Source organism: Anomaloglossus baeobatrachus, unplaced genomic scaffold, assembly GCF_048569485.1.
Source record: "Anomaloglossus baeobatrachus isolate aAnoBae1 unplaced genomic scaffold, aAnoBae1.hap1 Scaffold_2930, whole genome shotgun sequence".
Lineage (NCBI taxonomy): Eukaryota > Metazoa > Chordata > Amphibia > Anura > Aromobatidae > Anomaloglossus > Anomaloglossus baeobatrachus.
The window spans coordinates 94,860-117,167 of NW_027442377.1; the positions used below are offsets into that span (position 1 = coordinate 94,860).

At 46.7% G+C, this 22,308-nt stretch overlaps 13 non-coding genes and 1 pseudogene across 13 annotated transcripts; all 14 read right to left on the reverse strand.

Annotated features, from left to right (window-relative positions):
• Nucleotides 1-595: 595 nt before the first annotated feature.
• Nucleotides 596-737, reverse strand: LOC142266918 (U2 spliceosomal RNA; annotated as a pseudogene).
• Nucleotides 738-2,124: 1,387 nt separating this feature from the next.
• On the reverse strand, nucleotides 2,125-2,315 carry LOC142266970 (U2 spliceosomal RNA). Its single transcript, XR_012732936.1, has one exon. It is a non-coding gene; the product is annotated as a U2 spliceosomal RNA (small nuclear RNA).
• A 1,387-nt stretch (nucleotides 2,316-3,702) lies between these two features.
• LOC142266886 (U2 spliceosomal RNA) lies at nucleotides 3,703-3,893 on the reverse strand. Its single transcript, XR_012732863.1, has one exon. It is a non-coding gene; the product is annotated as a U2 spliceosomal RNA (small nuclear RNA).
• A 1,387-nt stretch (nucleotides 3,894-5,280) lies between these two features.
• On the reverse strand, nucleotides 5,281-5,471 carry LOC142266887 (U2 spliceosomal RNA). Its single transcript, XR_012732864.1, has one exon. It is a non-coding gene; the product is annotated as a U2 spliceosomal RNA (small nuclear RNA).
• Nucleotides 5,472-6,858: 1,387 nt separating this feature from the next.
• LOC142266888 (U2 spliceosomal RNA) lies at nucleotides 6,859-7,049 on the reverse strand. Its single transcript, XR_012732865.1, has one exon. It is a non-coding gene; the product is annotated as a U2 spliceosomal RNA (small nuclear RNA).
• A 1,387-nt stretch (nucleotides 7,050-8,436) lies between these two features.
• Nucleotides 8,437-8,627, reverse strand: LOC142266890 (U2 spliceosomal RNA). Its single transcript, XR_012732866.1, has one exon. It is a non-coding gene; the product is annotated as a U2 spliceosomal RNA (small nuclear RNA).
• A 1,387-nt stretch (nucleotides 8,628-10,014) lies between these two features.
• LOC142266891 (U2 spliceosomal RNA) lies at nucleotides 10,015-10,205 on the reverse strand. The gene has a single exon (XR_012732867.1). It is a non-coding gene; the product is annotated as a U2 spliceosomal RNA (small nuclear RNA).
• A 1,387-nt stretch (nucleotides 10,206-11,592) lies between these two features.
• Nucleotides 11,593-11,783, reverse strand: LOC142266893 (U2 spliceosomal RNA). Its single transcript, XR_012732869.1, has one exon. It is a non-coding gene; the product is annotated as a U2 spliceosomal RNA (small nuclear RNA).
• A 1,387-nt stretch (nucleotides 11,784-13,170) lies between these two features.
• LOC142266894 (U2 spliceosomal RNA) lies at nucleotides 13,171-13,361 on the reverse strand. The gene has a single exon (XR_012732870.1). It is a non-coding gene; the product is annotated as a U2 spliceosomal RNA (small nuclear RNA).
• Nucleotides 13,362-14,748: 1,387 nt separating this feature from the next.
• On the reverse strand, nucleotides 14,749-14,939 carry LOC142266895 (U2 spliceosomal RNA). The gene has a single exon (XR_012732871.1). It is a non-coding gene; the product is annotated as a U2 spliceosomal RNA (small nuclear RNA).
• A 1,387-nt stretch (nucleotides 14,940-16,326) lies between these two features.
• LOC142266896 (U2 spliceosomal RNA) lies at nucleotides 16,327-16,517 on the reverse strand. Its single transcript, XR_012732872.1, has one exon. It is a non-coding gene; the product is annotated as a U2 spliceosomal RNA (small nuclear RNA).
• A 1,388-nt stretch (nucleotides 16,518-17,905) lies between these two features.
• LOC142266897 (U2 spliceosomal RNA) lies at nucleotides 17,906-18,096 on the reverse strand. The gene has a single exon (XR_012732873.1). It is a non-coding gene; the product is annotated as a U2 spliceosomal RNA (small nuclear RNA).
• A 1,388-nt stretch (nucleotides 18,097-19,484) lies between these two features.
• LOC142266898 (U2 spliceosomal RNA) lies at nucleotides 19,485-19,675 on the reverse strand. Its single transcript, XR_012732874.1, has one exon. It is a non-coding gene; the product is annotated as a U2 spliceosomal RNA (small nuclear RNA).
• Nucleotides 19,676-21,062: 1,387 nt separating this feature from the next.
• Nucleotides 21,063-21,253, reverse strand: LOC142266899 (U2 spliceosomal RNA). Its single transcript, XR_012732875.1, has one exon. It is a non-coding gene; the product is annotated as a U2 spliceosomal RNA (small nuclear RNA).
• Between the last annotated feature and the right edge of the window lie 1,055 nt (nucleotides 21,254-22,308).

A 22,308-nucleotide genomic window follows, 5' to 3' on the forward strand; every position in this document is an offset into this window, starting at 1 on the left:
GCCACAGCGAGGGTCAGGGATCTTCGGTGCTCCCCCAAGCCGAAGCCTGGTTGAGCCTTGTTGTTGCTCCCAGCGTCCACCGAGGCATCTTACCCAAGTGGAGTAGGGAGCTACTAGTCGTTGGTTTCGCAGCCGAGACTGCCCGGACCGTCAACCGGTGTTAGTTTCTCAGCCCAAGGCTGACCGGACCTCCAACCGGGTGTTGGTTTCTCAGCCCAAGGCTGACCGGACCTCCAACCGGGTGTTGGTTTCTCAGCCCAAGGCTAACCGGACCTCCAACCGGGTGTTGGTTTCTCAGCCAAAGCTGACCCGGACCTCCAACCGGGTGTTGGTTTCTCAGCCCAAAGCTGACCGGACCTCCGACCGGGATTATAAAAATTTCCCTTCTTAGCCAGAAGGCCAGGATAGGGCAATATGCTTGGAAAGTATGAATAGGCAAGGCGCGGCGTGCGACAGAGTCTGAGGCTTACCAGGGTCCCAACCTAGCAAGTTCAGACTCCCTCCAGGGTGTCCATTCCTGGGGCACATTGCACCATAACCCCCACACTTACTCAGTCTAATAGCCTCAATCCTGGTAGGGCCATGGTTTCCTCTAGATGGATATACTATCCTCCCAAAGTACTAACAAGTGCAACCTTCCAGTGTGCATTGCATCATTGTACTAAGGTGGCCGGAGCCTTAAACCACCTTTTCGAACGATACTACACTTGATCTTAGCCAAAAGGCCGAGAAGCGATAACCAGAATTGGTTTGGGCCTCGAGTGGCACCCTGGCCTATGCCGGACACATCTTAGGGAGAGAGAGCGAGAGGGAGACAAACCCACGCCTACACAAGACATTTTGTCACCCAAGCCAACCCTTGAAAAGGCTGCTTTGCAGAGCCAAAACAAGAAGAATGGTGCGTTTTGCAGCCGCCGCCCACTGCAATGAATCTGAATAACTCCTCCTTTAGGGCGCAAGCAACTCCCCTCCCCCTTGCAGTCTTTCCAATTCACGATACAAAAAGACGGACAGGACAGGTTGCCTGACTTTCCGTCACTGCCACCCTTTGCCATCCTTACCCGTAGAAAGCCCTTTCATCATCCCCAAACCCTAATCTTTTCCCTTTCCTTCCCAGCCCCCAAACCCTGCCCTCTGTACCTTTCTCACCACCCGCTTCCCTTCTCCTGTCATCCCCCTACCACCCGGGAAAAAAAGAGATTGCCCCCTCCTTCCACTAGCCCACCCTCCCACCCAAAGAACAACTTCTTCTGCGCAGCTTGTTTTCTAGGCAGCAGCGCTATTGTGATGTCATCGGGGGGCATTGTGACAAGCCGCCAGTGTTCCGTCTCTTCATGTTGTGCACAGTTCAAACGGAAAATACATCAACAGGCAGACTACAGAAAAGCTTACTATCAAAGGTTAGAGGGGGGCTTTCTCAGAGGGCTTTTTACAGTTTTTCTATTCCCAATTAGCCGTTTAAGTGTACTTATTGAAAGTAGTAATTCTTTCATAGGCCGCCCTTTCTTAGTATTTGACGTTCCTTATATTGCGGTATGAGGCTTCGCAGTAGGTTGCAAACATTCATCACCCATGACTGTCCCCAATTGAGCTCAGAAGCTCAATGTCTATCATGACCTCTCTTTTAGAATGTCCAAGAGCAAGCAAACTATTCCTCCAGGAGAGGGCGCCAACAGACTACTAAAGAGATCATCATTACTCAAAGAAAACCCCAAAAACCAATGCATGATAGGAATAAACAGGTAACTTTCTTTGGAGTGGAAGCGGAGAGATCGCACCAGATGCCAATTCTAGATGTTATCACACCTGTGGTCACTGCAGCAGCAGGTGAATCCACTTTGTCCAAAAGGGATCTATTCCATTCAATTGCAAATGATCTAGATAAGACAGAGAACTGCAGCACGGGGACATAGCCGAGTTGGTCAGGTTGAGTGGTGATGAGTTTGCTATTTGGATGAATAAAGAAAGTCAAAAGTGTGAAAGATAAAAAACAAAAGGAGGAAGTGTGAAAAGTGAATGGGCCAAATTGAGGTGCATATGAAGACGTATGCTTTCTTCCAATTCATTAAATCGGGCTAATATGAATCAGGTGAATTGAGTTCTGCTTTTGGAAACTGGGTTAAGAAGGGGTGCACCGTTCCTGGAGGTACTGCAATACCAGGTCAATGCGTGGAGTGGACAGAGCAAGCTCTTTTTCCATCTCCCTGTTCTAAAAATCCATTTAATATATGGTCCCCAGATAGGGGACGTATCAGATATTAAACTGATAAGAACAGATACTACACTTGATCTTAGCCAAAAGGCCGAGAAGCGATAACCAGAATTGGTTTGGGCCTCGAGTGGCACCCTGGCCTATGCCGGACACATCTTAGGGAGAGAGAGCGAGAGGGAGACAAACCCACGCCTACACAAGACATTTTGTCACCCAAGCCAACCCTTGAAAAGGCTGCTTTGCAGAGCCAAAACAAGAAGAATGGTGCGTTTTGCAGCCGCCGCCCACTGCAATGAATCTGAATAACTCCTCCTTTAGGGCGCAAGCAACTCCCCTCCCCCTTGCAGTCTTTCCAATTCACGATACAAAAAGACGGACAGGACAGGTTGCCTGACTTTCCGTCACTGCCACCCTTTGCCATCCTTACCCGTAGAAAGCCCTTTCATCATCCCCAAACCCTAATCTTTTCCCTTTCCTTCCCAGCCCCCAAACCCTGCCCTCTGTACCTTTCTCACCACCCGCTTCCCTTCTCCTGTCATCCCCCTACCACCCGGGAAAAAAAGAGATTGCCCCCTCCTTCCACTAGCCCACCCTCCCACCCAAAGAACAACTTCTTCTGCGCAGCTTGTTTTCTAGGCAGCAGCGCTATTGTGATGTCATCGGGGGGCATTGTGACAAGCCGCCAGTGTTCCGTCTCTTCATGTTGTGCACAGTTCAAACGGAAAATACATCAACAGGCAGACTACAGAAAAGCTTACTATCAAAGGTTAGAGGGGGGCTTTCTCAGAGGGCTTTTTACAGTTTTTCTATTCCCAATTAGCCGTTTAAGTGTACTTATTGAAAGTAGTAATTCTTTCATAGGCCGCCCTTTCTTAGTATTTGACGTTCCTTATATTGCGGTATGAGGCTTCGCAGTAGGTTGCAAACATTCATCACCCATGACTGTCCCCAATTGAGCTCAGAAGCTCAATGTCTATCATGACCTCTCTTTTAGAATGTCCAAGAGCAAGCAAACTATTCCTCCAGGAGAGGGCGCCAACAGACTACTAAAGAGATCATCATTACTCAAAGAAAACCCCAAAAACCAATGCATGATAGGAATAAACAGGTAACTTTCTTTGGAGTGGAAGCGGAGAGATCGCACCAGATGCCAATTCTAGATGTTATCACACCTGTGGTCACTGCAGCAGCAGGTGAATCCACTTTGTCCAAAAGGGATCTATTCCATTCAATTGCAAATGATCTAGATAAGACAGAGAACTGCAGCACGGGGACATAGCCGAGTTGGTCAGGTTGAGTGGTGATGAGTTTGCTATTTGGATGAATAAAGAAAGTCAAAAGTGTGAAAGATAAAAAACAAAAGGAGGAAGTGTGAAAAGTGAATGGGCCAAATTGAGGTGCATATGAAGACGTATGCTTTCTTCCAATTCATTAAATCGGGCTAATATGAATCAGGTGAATTGAGTTCTGCTTTTGGAAACTGGGTTAAGAAGGGGTGCACCGTTCCTGGAGGTACTGCAATACCAGGTCAATGCGTGGAGTGGACAGAGCAAGCTCTTTTTCCATCTCCCTGTTCTAAAAATCCATTTAATATATGGTCCCCAGATAGGGGACGTATCAGATATTAAACTGATAAGAACAGATACTACACTTGATCTTAGCCAAAAGGCCGAGAAGCGATAACCAGAATTGGTTTGGGCCTCGAGTGGCACCCTGGCCTATGCCGGACACATCTTAGGGAGAGAGAGCGAGAGGGAGACAAACCCACGCCTACACAAGACATTTTGTCACCCAAGCCAACCCTTGAAAAGGCTGCTTTGCAGAGCCAAAACAAGAAGAATGGTGCGTTTTGCAGCCGCCGCCCACTGCAATGAATCTGAATAACTCCTCCTTTAGGGCGCAAGCAACTCCCCTCCCCCTTGCAGTCTTTCCAATTCACGATACAAAAAGACGGACAGGACAGGTTGCCTGACTTTCCGTCACTGCCACCCTTTGCCATCCTTACCCGTAGAAAGCCCTTTCATCATCCCCAAACCCTAATCTTTTCCCTTTCCTTCCCAGCCCCCAAACCCTGCCCTCTGTACCTTTCTCACCACCCGCTTCCCTTCTCCTGTCATCCCCCTACCACCCGGGAAAAAAAGAGATTGCCCCCTCCTTCCACTAGCCCACCCTCCCACCCAAAGAACAACTTCTTCTGCGCAGCTTGTTTTCTAGGCAGCAGCGCTATTGTGATGTCATCGGGGGGCATTGTGACAAGCCGCCAGTGTTCCGTCTCTTCATGTTGTGCACAGTTCAAACGGAAAATACATCAACAGGCAGACTACAGAAAAGCTTACTATCAAAGGTTAGAGGGGGGCTTTCTCAGAGGGCTTTTTACAGTTTTTCTATTCCCAATTAGCCGTTTAAGTGTACTTATTGAAAGTAGTAATTCTTTCATAGGCCGCCCTTTCTTAGTATTTGACGTTCCTTATATTGCGGTATGAGGCTTCGCAGTAGGTTGCAAACATTCATCACCCATGACTGTCCCCAATTGAGCTCAGAAGCTCAATGTCTATCATGACCTCTCTTTTAGAATGTCCAAGAGCAAGCAAACTATTCCTCCAGGAGAGGGCGCCAACAGACTACTAAAGAGATCATCATTACTCAAAGAAAACCCCAAAAACCAATGCATGATAGGAATAAACAGGTAACTTTCTTTGGAGTGGAAGCGGAGAGATCGCACCAGATGCCAATTCTAGATGTTATCACACCTGTGGTCACTGCAGCAGCAGGTGAATCCACTTTGTCCAAAAGGGATCTATTCCATTCAATTGCAAATGATCTAGATAAGACAGAGAACTGCAGCACGGGGACATAGCCGAGTTGGTCAGGTTGAGTGGTGATGAGTTTGCTATTTGGATGAATAAAGAAAGTCAAAAGTGTGAAAGATAAAAAACAAAAGGAGGAAGTGTGAAAAGTGAATGGGCCAAATTGAGGTGCATATGAAGACGTATGCTTTCTTCCAATTCATTAAATCGGGCTAATATGAATCAGGTGAATTGAGTTCTGCTTTTGGAAACTGGGTTAAGAAGGGGTGCACCGTTCCTGGAGGTACTGCAATACCAGGTCAATGCGTGGAGTGGACAGAGCAAGCTCTTTTTCCATCTCCCTGTTCTAAAAATCCATTTAATATATGGTCCCCAGATAGGGGACGTATCAGATATTAAACTGATAAGAACAGATACTACACTTGATCTTAGCCAAAAGGCCGAGAAGCGATAACCAGAATTGGTTTGGGCCTCGAGTGGCACCCTGGCCTATGCCGGACACATCTTAGGGAGAGAGAGCGAGAGGGAGACAAACCCACGCCTACACAAGACATTTTGTCACCCAAGCCAACCCTTGAAAAGGCTGCTTTGCAGAGCCAAAACAAGAAGAATGGTGCGTTTTGCAGCCGCCGCCCACTGCAATGAATCTGAATAACTCCTCCTTTAGGGCGCAAGCAACTCCCCTCCCCCTTGCAGTCTTTCCAATTCACGATACAAAAAGACGGACAGGACAGGTTGCCTGACTTTCCGTCACTGCCACCCTTTGCCATCCTTACCCGTAGAAAGCCCTTTCATCATCCCCAAACCCTAATCTTTTCCCTTTCCTTCCCAGCCCCCAAACCCTGCCCTCTGTACCTTTCTCACCACCCGCTTCCCTTCTCCTGTCATCCCCCTACCACCCGGGAAAAAAAGAGATTGCCCCCTCCTTCCACTAGCCCACCCTCCCACCCAAAGAACAACTTCTTCTGCGCAGCTTGTTTTCTAGGCAGCAGCGCTATTGTGATGTCATCGGGGGGCATTGTGACAAGCCGCCAGTGTTCCGTCTCTTCATGTTGTGCACAGTTCAAACGGAAAATACATCAACAGGCAGACTACAGAAAAGCTTACTATCAAAGGTTAGAGGGGGGCTTTCTCAGAGGGCTTTTTACAGTTTTTCTATTCCCAATTAGCCGTTTAAGTGTACTTATTGAAAGTAGTAATTCTTTCATAGGCCGCCCTTTCTTAGTATTTGACGTTCCTTATATTGCGGTATGAGGCTTCGCAGTAGGTTGCAAACATTCATCACCCATGACTGTCCCCAATTGAGCTCAGAAGCTCAATGTCTATCATGACCTCTCTTTTAGAATGTCCAAGAGCAAGCAAACTATTCCTCCAGGAGAGGGCGCCAACAGACTACTAAAGAGATCATCATTACTCAAAGAAAACCCCAAAAACCAATGCATGATAGGAATAAACAGGTAACTTTCTTTGGAGTGGAAGCGGAGAGATCGCACCAGATGCCAATTCTAGATGTTATCACACCTGTGGTCACTGCAGCAGCAGGTGAATCCACTTTGTCCAAAAGGGATCTATTCCATTCAATTGCAAATGATCTAGATAAGACAGAGAACTGCAGCACGGGGACATAGCCGAGTTGGTCAGGTTGAGTGGTGATGAGTTTGCTATTTGGATGAATAAAGAAAGTCAAAAGTGTGAAAGATAAAAAACAAAAGGAGGAAGTGTGAAAAGTGAATGGGCCAAATTGAGGTGCATATGAAGACGTATGCTTTCTTCCAATTCATTAAATCGGGCTAATATGAATCAGGTGAATTGAGTTCTGCTTTTGGAAACTGGGTTAAGAAGGGGTGCACCGTTCCTGGAGGTACTGCAATACCAGGTCAATGCGTGGAGTGGACAGAGCAAGCTCTTTTTCCATCTCCCTGTTCTAAAAATCCATTTAATATATGGTCCCCAGATAGGGGACGTATCAGATATTAAACTGATAAGAACAGATACTACACTTGATCTTAGCCAAAAGGCCGAGAAGCGATAACCAGAATTGGTTTGGGCCTCGAGTGGCACCCTGGCCTATGCCGGACACATCTTAGGGAGAGAGAGCGAGAGGGAGACAAACCCACGCCTACACAAGACATTTTGTCACCCAAGCCAACCCTTGAAAAGGCTGCTTTGCAGAGCCAAAACAAGAAGAATGGTGCGTTTTGCAGCCGCCGCCCACTGCAATGAATCTGAATAACTCCTCCTTTAGGGCGCAAGCAACTCCCCTCCCCCTTGCAGTCTTTCCAATTCACGATACAAAAAGACGGACAGGACAGGTTGCCTGACTTTCCGTCACTGCCACCCTTTGCCATCCTTACCCGTAGAAAGCCCTTTCATCATCCCCAAACCCTAATCTTTTCCCTTTCCTTCCCAGCCCCCAAACCCTGCCCTCTGTACCTTTCTCACCACCCGCTTCCCTTCTCCTGTCATCCCCCTACCACCCGGGAAAAAAAGAGATTGCCCCCTCCTTCCACTAGCCCACCCTCCCACCCAAAGAACAACTTCTTCTGCGCAGCTTGTTTTCTAGGCAGCAGCGCTATTGTGATGTCATCGGGGGGCATTGTGACAAGCCGCCAGTGTTCCGTCTCTTCATGTTGTGCACAGTTCAAACGGAAAATACATCAACAGGCAGACTACAGAAAAGCTTACTATCAAAGGTTAGAGGGGGGCTTTCTCAGAGGGCTTTTTACAGTTTTTCTATTCCCAATTAGCCGTTTAAGTGTACTTATTGAAAGTAGTAATTCTTTCATAGGCCGCCCTTTCTTAGTATTTGACGTTCCTTATATTGCGGTATGAGGCTTCGCAGTAGGTTGCAAACATTCATCACCCATGACTGTCCCCAATTGAGCTCAGAAGCTCAATGTCTATCATGACCTCTCTTTTAGAATGTCCAAGAGCAAGCAAACTATTCCTCCAGGAGAGGGCGCCAACAGACTACTAAAGAGATCATCATTACTCAAAGAAAACCCCAAAAACCAATGCATGATAGGAATAAACAGGTAACTTTCTTTGGAGTGGAAGCGGAGAGATCGCACCAGATGCCAATTCTAGATGTTATCACACCTGTGGTCACTGCAGCAGCAGGTGAATCCACTTTGTCCAAAAGGGATCTATTCCATTCAATTGCAAATGATCTAGATAAGACAGAGAACTGCAGCACGGGGACATAGCCGAGTTGGTCAGGTTGAGTGGTGATGAGTTTGCTATTTGGATGAATAAAGAAAGTCAAAAGTGTGAAAGATAAAAAACAAAAGGAGGAAGTGTGAAAAGTGAATGGGCCAAATTGAGGTGCATATGAAGACGTATGCTTTCTTCCAATTCATTAAATCGGGCTAATATGAATCAGGTGAATTGAGTTCTGCTTTTGGAAACTGGGTTAAGAAGGGGTGCACCGTTCCTGGAGGTACTGCAATACCAGGTCAATGCGTGGAGTGGACAGAGCAAGCTCTTTTTCCATCTCCCTGTTCTAAAAATCCATTTAATATATGGTCCCCAGATAGGGGACGTATCAGATATTAAACTGATAAGAACAGATACTACACTTGATCTTAGCCAAAAGGCCGAGAAGCGATAACCAGAATTGGTTTGGGCCTCGAGTGGCACCCTGGCCTATGCCGGACACATCTTAGGGAGAGAGAGCGAGAGGGAGACAAACCCACGCCTACACAAGACATTTTGTCACCCAAGCCAACCCTTGAAAAGGCTGCTTTGCAGAGCCAAAACAAGAAGAATGGTGCGTTTTGCAGCCGCCGCCCACTGCAATGAATCTGAATAACTCCTCCTTTAGGGCGCAAGCAACTCCCCTCCCCCTTGCAGTCTTTCCAATTCACGATACAAAAAGACGGACAGGACAGGTTGCCTGACTTTCCGTCACTGCCACCCTTTGCCATCCTTACCCGTAGAAAGCCCTTTCATCATCCCCAAACCCTAATCTTTTCCCTTTCCTTCCCAGCCCCCAAACCCTGCCCTCTGTACCTTTCTCACCACCCGCTTCCCTTCTCCTGTCATCCCCCTACCACCCGGGAAAAAAAGAGATTGCCCCCTCCTTCCACTAGCCCACCCTCCCACCCAAAGAACAACTTCTTCTGCGCAGCTTGTTTTCTAGGCAGCAGCGCTAGTGTGATGTCATCGGGGGGCATTGTGACAAGCCGCCAGTGTTCCGTCTCTTCATGTTGTGCACAGTTCAAACGGAAAATACATCAACAGGCAGACTACAGAAAAGCTTACTATCAAAGGTTAGAGGGGGGCTTTCTCAGAGGGCTTTTTACAGTTTTTCTATTCCCAATTAGCCGTTTAAGTGTACTTATTGAAAGTAGTAATTCTTTCATAGGCCGCCCTTTCTTAGTATTTGACGTTCCTTATATTGCGGTATGAGGCTTCGCAGTAGGTTGCAAACATTCATCACCCATGACTGTCCCCAATTGAGCTCAGAAGCTCAATGTCTATCATGACCTCTCTTTTAGAATGTCCAAGAGCAAGCAAACTATTCCTCCAGGAGAGGGCGCCAACAGACTACTAAAGAGATCATCATTACTCAAAGAAAACCCCAAAAACCAATGCATGATAGGAATAAACAGGTAACTTTCTTTGGAGTGGAAGCGGAGAGATCGCACCAGATGCCAATTCTAGATGTTATCACACCTGTGGTCACTGCAGCAGCAGGTGAATCCACTTTGTCCAAAAGGGATCTATTCCATTCAATTGCAAATGATCTAGATAAGACAGAGAACTGCAGCACGGGGACATAGCCGAGTTGGTCAGGTTGAGTGGTGATGAGTTTGCTATTTGGATGAATAAAGAAAGTCAAAAGTGTGAAAGATAAAAAACAAAAGGAGGAAGTGTGAAAAGTGAATGGGCCAAATTGAGGTGCATATGAAGACGTATGCTTTCTTCCAATTCATTAAATCGGGCTAATATGAATCAGGTGAATTGAGTTCTGCTTTTGGAAACTGGGTTAAGAAGGGGTGCACCGTTCCTGGAGGTACTGCAATACCAGGTCAATGCGTGGAGTGGACAGAGCAAGCTCTTTTTCCATCTCCCTGTTCTAAAAATCCATTTAATATATGGTCCCCAGATAGGGGACGTATCAGATATTAAACTGATAAGAACAGATACTACACTTGATCTTAGCCAAAAGGCCGAGAAGCGATAACCAGAATTGGTTTGGGCCTCGAGTGGCACCCTGGCCTATGCCGGACACATCTTAGGGAGAGAGAGCGAGAGGGAGACAAACCCACGCCTACACAAGACATTTTGTCACCCAAGCCAACCCTTGAAAAGGCTGCTTTGCAGAGCCAAAACAAGAAGAATGGTGCGTTTTGCAGCCGCCGCCCACTGCAATGAATCTGAATAACTCCTCCTTTAGGGCGCAAGCAACTCCCCTCCCCCTTGCAGTCTTTCCAATTCACGATACAAAAAGACGGACAGGACAGGTTGCCTGACTTTCCGTCACTGCCACCCTTTGCCATCCTTACCCGTAGAAAGCCCTTTCATCATCCCCAAACCCTAATCTTTTCCCTTTCCTTCCCAGCCCCCAAACCCTGCCCTCTGTACCTTTCTCACCACCCGCTTCCCTTCTCCTGTCATCCCCCTACCACCCGGGAAAAAAAGAGATTGCCCCCTCCTTCCACTAGCCCACCCTCCCACCCAAAGAACAACTTCTTCTGCGCAGCTTGTTTTCTAGGCAGCAGCGCTATTGTGATGTCATCGGGGGGCATTGTGACAAGCCGCCAGTGTTCCGTCTCTTCATGTTGTGCACAGTTCAAACGGAAAATACATCAACAGGCAGACTACAGAAAAGCTTACTATCAAAGGTTAGAGGGGGGCTTTCTCAGAGGGCTTTTTACAGTTTTTCTATTCCCAATTAGCCGTTTAAGTGTACTTATTGAAAGTAGTAATTCTTTCATAGGCCGCCCTTTCTTAGTATTTGACGTTCCTTATATTGCGGTATGAGGCTTCGCAGTAGGTTGCAAACATTCATCACCCATGACTGTCCCCAATTGAGCTCAGAAGCTCAATGTCTATCATGACCTCTCTTTTAGAATGTCCAAGAGCAAGCAAACTATTCCTCCAGGAGAGGGCGCCAACAGACTACTAAAGAGATCATCATTACTCAAAGAAAACCCCAAAAACCAATGCATGATAGGAATAAACAGGTAACTTTCTTTGGAGTGGAAGCGGAGAGATCGCACCAGATGCCAATTCTAGATGTTATCACACCTGTGGTCACTGCAGCAGCAGGTGAATCCACTTTGTCCAAAAGGGATCTATTCCATTCAATTGCAAATGATCTAGATAAGACAGAGAACTGCAGCACGGGGACATAGCCGAGTTGGTCAGGTTGAGTGGTGATGAGTTTGCTATTTGGATGAATAAAGAAAGTCAAAAGTGTGAAAGATAAAAAACAAAAGGAGGAAGTGTGAAAAGTGAATGGGCCAAATTGAGGTGCATATGAAGACGTATGCTTTCTTCCAATTCATTAAATCGGGCTAATATGAATCAGGTGAATTGAGTTCTGCTTTTGGAAACTGGGTTAAGAAGGGGTGCACCGTTCCTGGAGGTACTGCAATACCAGGTCAATGCGTGGAGTGGACAGAGCAAGCTCTTTTTCCATCTCCCTGTTCTAAAAATCCATTTAATATATGGTCCCCAGATAGGGGACGTATCAGATATTAAACTGATAAGAACAGATACTACACTTGATCTTAGCCAAAAGGCCGAGAAGCGATAACCAGAATTGGTTTGGGCCTCGAGTGGCACCCTGGCCTATGCCGGACACATCTTAGGGAGAGAGAGCGAGAGGGAGACAAACCCACGCCTACACAAGACATTTTGTCACCCAAGCCAACCCTTGAAAAGGCTGCTTTGCAGAGCCAAAACAAGAAGAATGGTGCGTTTTGCAGCCGCCGCCCACTGCAATGAATCTGAATAACTCCTCCTTTAGGGCGCAAGCAACTCCCCTCCCCCTTGCAGTCTTTCCAATTCACGATACAAAAAGACGGACAGGACAGGTTGCCTGACTTTCCGTCACTGCCACCCTTTGCCATCCTTACCCGTAGAAAGCCCTTTCATCATCCCCAAACCCTAATCTTTTCCCTTTCCTTCCCAGCCCCCAAACCCTGCCCTCTGTACCTTTCTCACCACCCGCTTCCCTTCTCCTGTCATCCCCCTACCACCCGGGAAAAAAAGAGATTGCCCCCTCCTTCCACTAGCCCACCCTCCCACCCAAAGAACAACTTCTTCTGCGCAGCTTGTTTTCTAGGCAGCAGCGCTATTGTGATGTCATCGGGGGGCATTGTGACAAGCCGCCAGTGTTCCGTCTCTTCATGTTGTGCACAGTTCAAACGGAAAATACATCAACAGGCAGACTACAGAAAAGCTTACTATCAAAGGTTAGAGGGGGGCTTTCTCAGAGGGCTTTTTACAGTTTTTCTATTCCCAATTAGCCGTTTAAGTGTACTTATTGAAAGTAGTAATTCTTTCATAGGCCGCCCTTTCTTAGTATTTGACGTTCCTTATATTGCGGTATGAGGCTTCGCAGTAGGTTGCAAACATTCATCACCCATGACTGTCCCCAATTGAGCTCAGAAGCTCAATGTCTATCATGACCTCTCTTTTAGAATGTCCAAGAGCAAGCAAACTATTCCTCCAGGAGAGGGCGCCAACAGACTACTAAAGAGATCATCATTACTCAAAGAAAACCCCAAAAACCAATGCATGATAGGAATAAACAGGTAACTTTCTTTGGAGTGGAAGCGGAGAGATCGCACCAGATGCCAATTCTAGATGTTATCACACCTGTGGTCACTGCAGCAGCAGGTGAATCCACTTTGTCCAAAAGGGATCTATTCCATTCAATTGCAAATGATCTAGATAAGACAGAGAACTGCAGCACGGGGACATAGCCGAGTTGGTCAGGTTGAGTGGTGATGAGTTTGCTATTTGGATGAATAAAGAAAGTCAAAAGTGTGAAAGATAAAAAACAAAAGGAGGAAGTGTGAAAAGTGAATGGGCCAAATTGAGGTGCATATGAAGACGTATGCTTTCTTCCAATTCATTAAATCGGGCTAATATGAATCAGGTGAATTGAGTTCTGCTTTTGGAAACTGGGTTAAGAAGGGGTGCACCGTTCCTGGAGGTACTGCAATACCAGGTCAATGCGTGGAGTGGACAGAGCAAGCTCTTTTTCCATCTCCCTGTTCTAAAAATCCATTTAATATATGGTCCCCAGATAGGGGACGTATCAGATATTAAACTGATAAGAACAGATACTACACTTGATCTTAGCCAAAAGGCCGAGAAGCGATAACCAGAATTGGTTTGGGCCTCGAGTGGCACCCTGGCCTATGCCGGACACATCTTAGGGAGAGAGAGCGAGAGGGAGACAAACCCACGCCTACACAAGACATTTTGTCACCCAAGCCAACCCTTGAAAAGGCTGCTTTGCAGAGCCAAAACAAGAAGAATGGTGCGTTTTGCAGCCGCCGCCCACTGCAATGAATCTGAATAACTCCTCCTTTAGGGCGCAAGCAACTCCCCTCCCCCTTGCAGTCTTTCCAATTCACGATACAAAAAGACGGACAGGACAGGTTGCCTGACTTTCCGTCACTGCCACCCTTTGCCATCCTTACCCGTAGAAAGCCCTTTCATCATCCCCAAACCCTAATCTTTTCCCTTTCCTTCCCAGCCCCCAAACCCTGCCCTCTGTACCTTTCTCACCACCCGCTTCCCTTCTCCTGTCATCCCCCTACCACCCGGGAAAAAAAGAGATTGCCCCCTCCTTCCACTAGCCCACCCTCCCACCCAAAGAACAACTTCTTCTGCGCAGCTTGTTTTCTAGGCAGCAGCGCTATTGTGATGTCATCGGGGGGCATTGTGACAAGCCGCCAGTGTTCCGTCTCTTCATGTTGTGCACAGTTCAAACGGAAAATACATCAACAGGCAGACTACAGAAAAGCTTACTATCAAAGGTTAGAGGGGGGCTTTCTCAGAGGGCTTTTTACAGTTTTTCTATTCCCAATTAGCCGTTTAAGTGTACTTATTGAAAGTAGTAATTCTTTCATAGGCCGCCCTTTCTTAGTATTTGACGTTCCTTATATTGCGGTATGAGGCTTCGCAGTAGGTTGCAAACATTCATCACCCATGACTGTCCCCAATTGAGCTCAGAAGCTCAATGTCTATCATGACCTCTCTTTTAGAATGTCCAAGAGCAAGCAAACTATTCCTCCAGGAGAGGGCGCCAACAGACTACTAAAGAGATCATCATTACTCAAAGAAAACCCCAAAAACCAATGCATGATAGGAATAAACAGGTAACTTTCTTTGGAGTGGAAGCGGAGAGATCACACCAGATGCCAATTCTAGATGTTATCACACCTGTGGTCACTGCAGCAGCAGGTGAATCCACTTTGTCCAAAAGGGATCTATTCCATTCAATTGCAAATGATCTAGATAAGACAGAGAACTGCAGCACGGGGACATAGCCGAGTTGGTCAGGTTGAGTGGTGATGAGTTTGCTATTTGGATGAATAAAGAAAGTCAAAAGTGTGAAAGATAAAAAACAAAAGGAGGAAGTGTGAAAAGTGAATGGGCCAAATTGAGGTGCATATGAAGACGTATGCTTTCTTCCAATTCATTAAATCGGGCTAATATGAATCAGGTGAATTGAGTTCTGCTTTTGGAAACTGGGTTAAGAAGGGGTGCACCGTTCCTGGAGGTACTGCAATACCAGGTCAATGCGTGGAGTGGACAGAGCAAGCTCTTTTTCCATCTCCCTGTTCTAAAAATCCATTTAATATATGGTCCCCAGATAGGGGACGTATCAGATATTAAACTGATAAGAACAGATACTACACTTGATCTTAGCCAAAAGGCCGAGAAGCGATAACCAGAATTGGTTTGGGCCTCGAGTGGCACCCTGGCCTATGCCGGACACATCTTAGGGAGAGAGAGCGAGAGGGAGACAAACCCACGCCTACACAAGACATTTTGTCACCCAAGCCAACCCTTGAAAAGGCTGCTTTGCAGAGCCAAAACAAGAAGAATGGTGCGTTTTGCAGCCGCCGCCCACTGCAATGAATCTGAATAACTCCTCCTTTAGGGCGCAAGCAACTCCCCTCCCCCTTGCAGTCTTTCCAATTCACGATACAAAAAGACGGACAGGACAGGTTGCCTGACTTTCCGTCACTGCCACCCTTTGCCATCCTTACCCGTAGAAAGCCCTTTCATCATCCCCAAACCCTAATCTTTTCCCTTTCCTTCCCAGCCCCCAAACCCTGCCCTCTGTACCTTTCTCACCACCCGCTTCCCTTCTCCTGTCATCCCCCTACCACCCGGGAAAAAAAGAGATTGCCCCCTCCTTCCACTAGCCCACCCTCCCACCCAAAGAACAACTTCTTCTGCGCAGCTTGTTTTCTAGGCAGCAGCGCTATTGTGATGTCATCGGGGGGCATTGTGACAAGCCGCCAGTGTTCCGTCTCTTCATGTTGTGCACAGTTCAAACGGAAAATACATCAACAGGCAGACTACAGAAAAGCTTACTATCAAAGGTTAGAGGGGGGCTTTCTCAGAGGGCTTTTTACAGTTTTTCTATTCCCAATTAGCCGTTTAAGTGTACTTATTGAAAGTAGTAATTCTTTCATAGGCCGCCCTTTCTTAGTATTTGACGTTCCTTATATTGCGGTATGAGGCTTCGCAGTAGGTTGCAAACATTCATCACCCATGACTGTCCCCAATTGAGCTCAGAAGCTCAATGTCTATCATGACCTCTCTTTTAGAATGTCCAAGAGCAAGCAAACTATTCCTCCAGGAGAGGGCGCCAACAGACTACTAAAGAGATCATCATTACTCAAAGAAAACCCCAAAAACCAATGCATGATAGGAATAAACAGGTAACTTTCTTTGGAGTGGAAGCGGAGAGATCGCACCAGATGCCAATTCTAGATGTTATCACACCTGTGGTCACTGCAGCAGCAGGTGAATCCACTTTGTCCAAAAGGGATCTATTCCATTCAATTGCAAATGATCTAGATAAGACAGAGAACTGCAGCACGGGGACATAGCCGAGTTGGTCAGGTTGAGTGGTGATGAGTTTGCTATTTGGATGAATAAAGAAAGTCAAAAGTGTGAAAGATAAAAAACAAAAGGAGGAAGTGTGAAAAGTGAATGGGCCAAATTGAGGTGCATATGAAGACGTATGCTTTCTTCCAATTCATTAAATCGGGCTAATATGAATCAGGTGAATTGAGTTCTGCTTTTGGAAACTGGGTTAAGAAGGGGTGCACCGTTCCTGGAGGTACTGCAATACCAGGTCAATGCGTGGAGTGGACAGAGCAAGCTCTTTTTCCATCTCCCTGTTCTAAAAATCCATTTAATATATGGTCCCCAGATAGGGGACGTATCAGATATTAAACTGATAAGAACAGATACTACACTTGATCTTAGCCAAAAGGCCGAGAAGCGATAACCAGAATTGGTTTGGGCCTCGAGTGGCACCCTGGCCTATGCCGGACACATCTTAGGGAGAGAGAGCGAGAGGGAGACAAACCCACGCCTACACAAGACATTTTGTCACCCAAGCCAACCCTTGAAAAGGCTGCTTTGCAGAGCCAAAACAAGAAGAATGGTGCGTTTTGCAGCCGCCGCCCCACTGCAATGAATCTGAATAACTCCTCCTTTAGGGCGCAAGCAACTCCCCTCCCCCTTGCAGTCTTTCCAATTCACGATACAAAAAGACGGACAGGACAGGTTGCCTGACTTTCCGTCACTGCCACCCTTTGCCATCCTTACCCGTAGAAAGCCCTTTCATCATCCCCAAACCCTAATCTTTTCCCTTTCCTTCCCAGCCCCCAAACCCTGCCCTCTGTACCTTTCTCACCACCCGCTTCCCTTCTCCTGTCATCCCCCTACCACCCGGGAAAAAAAGAGATTGCCCCCTCCTTCCACTAGCCCACCCTCCCACCCAAAGAACAACTTCTTCTGCGCAGCTTGTTTTCTAGGCAGCAGCGCTATTGTGATGTCATCGGGGGGCATTGTGACAAGCCGCCAGTGTTCCGTCTCTTCATGTTGTGCACAGTTCAAACGGAAAATACATCAACAGGCAGACTACAGAAAAGCTTACTATCAAAGGTTAGAGGGGGGCTTTCTCAGAGGGCTTTTTACAGTTTTTCTATTCCCAATTAGCCGTTTAAGTGTACTTATTGAAAGTAGTAATTCTTTCATAGGCCGCCCTTTCTTAGTATTTGACGTTCCTTATATTGCGGTATGAGGCTTCGCAGTAGGTTGCAAACATTCATCACCCATGACTGTCCCCAATTGAGCTCAGAAGCTCAATGTCTATCATGACCTCTCTTTTAGAATGTCCAAGAGCAAGCAAACTATTCCTCCAGGAGAGGGCGCCAACAGACTACTAAAGAGATCATCATTACTCAAAGAAAACCCCAAAAACCAATGCATGATAGGAATAAACAGGTAACTTTCTTTGGAGTGGAAGCGGAGAGATCGCACCAGATGCCAATTCTAGATGTTATCACACCTGTGGTCACTGCAGCAGCAGGTGAATCCACTTTGTCCAAAAGGGATCTATTCCATTCAATTGCAAATGATCTAGATAAGACAGAGAACTGCAGCACGGGGACATAGCCGAGTTGGTCAGGTTGAGTGGTGATGAGTTTGCTATTTGGATGAATAAAGAAAGTCAAAAGTGTGAAAGATAAAAAACAAAAGGAGGAAGTGTGAAAAGTGAATGGGCCAAATTGAGGTGCATATGAAGACGTATGCTTTCTTCCAATTCATTAAATCGGGCTAATATGAATCAGGTGAATTGAGTTCTGCTTTTGGAAACTGGGTTAAGAAGGGGTGCACCGTTCCTGGAGGTACTGCAATACCAGGTCAATGCGTGGAGTGGACAGAGCAAGCTCTTTTTCCATCTCCCTGTTCTAAAAATCCATTTAATATATGGTCCCCAGATAGGGGACGTATCAGATATTAAACTGATAAGAACAGATACTACACTTGATCTTAGCCAAAAGGCCGAGAAGCGATAACCAGAATTGGTTTGGGCCTCGAGTGGCACCCTGGCCTATGCCGGACACATCTTAGGGAGAGAGAGCGAGAGGGAGACAAACCCACGCCTACACAAGACATTTTGTCACCCAAGCCAACCCTTGAAAAGGCTGCTTTGCAGAGCCAAAACAAGAAGAATGGTGCGTTTTGCAGCCGCCGCCCCACTGCAATGAATCTGAATAACTCCTCCTTTAGGGCGCAAGCAACTCCCCTCCCCCTTGCAGTCTTTCCAATTCACGATACAAAAAGACGGACAGGACAGGTTGCCTGACTTTCCGTCACTGCCACCCTTTGCCATCCTTACCCGTAGAAAGCCCTTTCATCATCCCCAAACCCTAATCTTTTCCCTTTCCTTCCCAGCCCCCAAACCCTGCCCTCTGTACCTTTCTCACCACCCGCTTCCCTTCTCCTGTCATCCCCCTACCACCCGGGAAAAAAAGAGATTGCCCCCTCCTTCCACTAGCCCACCCTCCCACCCAAAGAACAACTTCTTCTGCGCAGCTTGTTTTCTAGGCAGCAGCGCTATTGTGATGTCATCGGGGGGCATTGTGACAAGCCGCCAGTGTTCCGTCTCTTCATGTTGTGCACAGTTCAAACGGAAAATACATCAACAGGCAGACTACAGAAAAGCTTACTATCAAAGGTTAGAGGGGGGCTTTCTCAGAGGGCTTTTTACAGTTTTTCTATTCCCAATTAGCCGTTTAAGTGTACTTATTGAAAGTAGTAATTCTTTCATAGGCCGCCCTTTCTTAGTATTTGACGTTCCTTATATTGCGGTATGAGGCTTCGCAGTAGGTTGCAAACATTCATCACCCATGACTGTCCCCAATTGAGCTCAGAAGCTCAATGTCTATCATGACCTCTCTTTTAGAATGTCCAAGAGCAAGCAAACTATTCCTCCAGGAGAGGGCGCCAACAGACTACTAAAGAGATCATCATTACTCAAAGAAAACCCCAAAAACCAATGCATGATAGGAATAAACAGGTAACTTTCTTTGGAGTGGAAGCGGAGAGATCGCACCAGATGCCAATTCTAGATGTTATCACACCTGTGGTCACTGCAGCAGCAGGTGAATCCACTTTGTCCAAAAGGGATCTATTCCATTCAATTGCAAATGATCTAGATAAGACAGAGAACTGCAGCACGGGGACATAGCCGAGTTGGTCAGGTTGAGTGGTGATGAGTTTGCTATTTGGATGAATAAAGAAAGTCAAAAGTGTGAAAGATAAAAAACAAAAGGAGGAAGTGTGAAAAGTGAATGGGCCAAATTGAGGTGCATATGAAGACGTATGCTTTCTTCCAATTCATTAAATCGGGCTAATATGAATCAGGTGAATTGAGTTCTGCTTTTGGAAACTGGGTTAAGAAGGGGTGCACCGTTCCTGGAGGTACTGCAATACCAGGTCAATGCGTGGAGTGGACAGAGCAAGCTCTTTTTCCATCTCCCTGTTCTAAAAATCCATTTAATATATGGTCCCCAGATAGGGGACGTATCAGATATTAAACTGATAAGAACAGATACTACACTTGATCTTAGCCAAAAGGCCGAGAAGCGATAACCAGAATTGGTTTGGGCCTCGAGTGGCACCCTGGCCTATGCCGGACACATCTTAGGGAGAGAGAGCGAGAGGGAGACAAACCCACGCCTACACAAGACATTTTGTCACCCAAGCCAACCCTTGAAAAGGCTGCTTTGCAGAGCCAAAACAAGAAGAATGGTGCGTTTTGCAGCCGCCGCCCACTGCAATGAATCTGAATAACTCCTCCTTTAGGGCGCAAGCAACTCCCCTCCCCCTTGCAGTCTTTCCAATTCACGATACAAAAAGACGGACAGGACAGGTTGCCTGACTTTCCGTCACTGCCACCCTTTGCCATCCTTACCCGTAGAAAGCCCTTTCATCATCCCCAAACCCTAATCTTTTCCCTTTCCTTCCCAGCCCCCAAACCCTGCCCTCTGTACCTTTCTCACCACCCGCTTCCCTTCTCCTGTCATCCCCCTACCACCCGGGAAAAAAAGAGATTGCCCCCTCCTTCCACTAGCCCACCCTCCCACCCAAAGAACAACTTCTTCTGCGCAGCTTGTTTTCTAGGCAGCAGCGCTATTGTGATGTCATCGGGGGGCATTGTGACAAGCCGCCAGTGTTCCGTCTCTTCATGTTGTGCACAGTTCAAACGGAAAATACATCAACAGGCAGACTACAGAAAAGCTTACTATCAAAGGTTAGAGGGGGGCTTTCTCAGAGGGCTTTTTACAGTTTTTCTATTCCCAATTAGCCGTTTAAGTGTACTTATTGAAAGTAGTAATTCTTTCATAGGCCGCCCTTTCTTAGTATTTGACGTTCCTTATATTGCGGTATGAGGCTTCGCAGTAGGTTGCAAACATTCATCACCCATGACTGTCCCCAATTGAGCTCAGAAGCTCAATGTCTATCATGACCTCTCTTTTAGAATGTCCAAGAGCAAGCAAACTATTCCTCCAGGAGAGGGCGCCAACAGACTACTAAAGAGATCATCATTACTCAAAGAAAACCCCAAAAACCAATGCATGATAGGAATAAACAGGTAACTTTCTTTGGAGTGGAAGCGGAGAGATCGCACCAGATGCCAATTCTAGATGTTATCACACCTGTGGTCACTGCAGCAGCAGGTGAATCCACTTTGTCCAAAAGGGATCTATTCCATTCAATTGCAAATGATCTAGATAAGACAGAGAACTGCAGCACGGGGACATAGCCGAGTTGGTCAGGTTGAGTGGTGATGAGTTTGCTATTTGGATGAATAAAGAAAGTCAAAAGTGTGAAAGATAAAAAACAAAAGGAGGAAGTGTGAAAAGTGAATGGGCCAAATTGAGGTGCATATGAAGACGTATGCTTTCTTCCAATTCATTAAATCGGGCTAATATGAATCAGGTGAATTGAGTTCTGCTTTTGGAAACTGGGTTAAGAAGGGGTGCACCGTTCCTGGAGGTACTGCAATACCAGGTCAATGCGTGGAGTGGACAGAGCAAGCTCTTTTTCCATCTCCCTGTTCTAAAAATCCATTTAATATATGGTCCCCAGATAGGGGACGTATCAGATATTAAACTGATAAGAACAGATACTACACTTGATCTTAGCCAAAAGGCCGAGAAGCGATAACCAGAATTGGTTTGGGCCTCGAGTGGCACCCTGGCCTATGCCGGACACATCTTAGGGAGAGAGAGCGAGAGGGAGACAAACCCACGCCTACACAAGACATTTTGTCACCCAAGCCAACCCTTGAAAAGGCTGCTTTGCAGAGCCAAAACAAGAAGAATGGTGCGTTTTGCAGCCGCCGCCCACTGCAATGAATCTGAATAACTCCTCCTTTAGGGCGCAAGCAACTCCCCTCCCCCTTGCAGTCTTTCCAATTCACGATACAAAAAGACGGACAGGACAGGTTGCCTGACTTTCCGTCACTGCCACCCTTTGCCATCCTTACCCGTAGAAAGCCCTTTCATCATCCCCAAACCCTAATCTTTTCCCTTTCCTTCCCAGCCCCCAAACCCTGCCCTCTGTACCTTTCTCACCACCCGCTTCCCTTCTCCTGTCATCCCCCTACCACCCGGGAAAAAAAGAGATTGCCCCCTCCTTCCACTAGCCCACCCTCCCACCCAAAGAACAACTTCTTCTGCGCAGCTTGTTTTCTAGGCAGCAGCGCTATTGTGATGTCATCGGGGGGCATTGTGACAAGCCGCCAGTGTTCCGTCTCTTCATGTTGTGCACAGTTCAAACGGAAAATACATCAACAGGCAGACTACAGAAAAGCTTACTATCAAAGGTTAGAGGGGGGCTTTCTCAGAGGGCTTTTTACAGTTTTTCTATTCCCAATTAGCCGTTTAAGTGTACTTATTGAAAGTAGTAATTCTTTCATAGGCCGCCCTTTCTTAGTATTTGACGTTCCTTATATTGCGGTATGAGGCTTCGCAGTAGGTTGCAAACATTCATCACCCATGACTGTCCCCAATTGAGCTCAGAAGCTCAATGTCTATCATGACCTCTCTTTTAGAATGTCCAAGAGCAAGCAAACTATTCCTCCAGGAGAGGGCGCCAACAGACTACTAAAGAGATCATCATTACTCAAAGAAAACCCCAAAAACCAATGCATGATAGGAATAAACAGGTAACTTTCTTTGGAGTGGAAGCGGAGAGATCGCACCAGATGCCAATTCT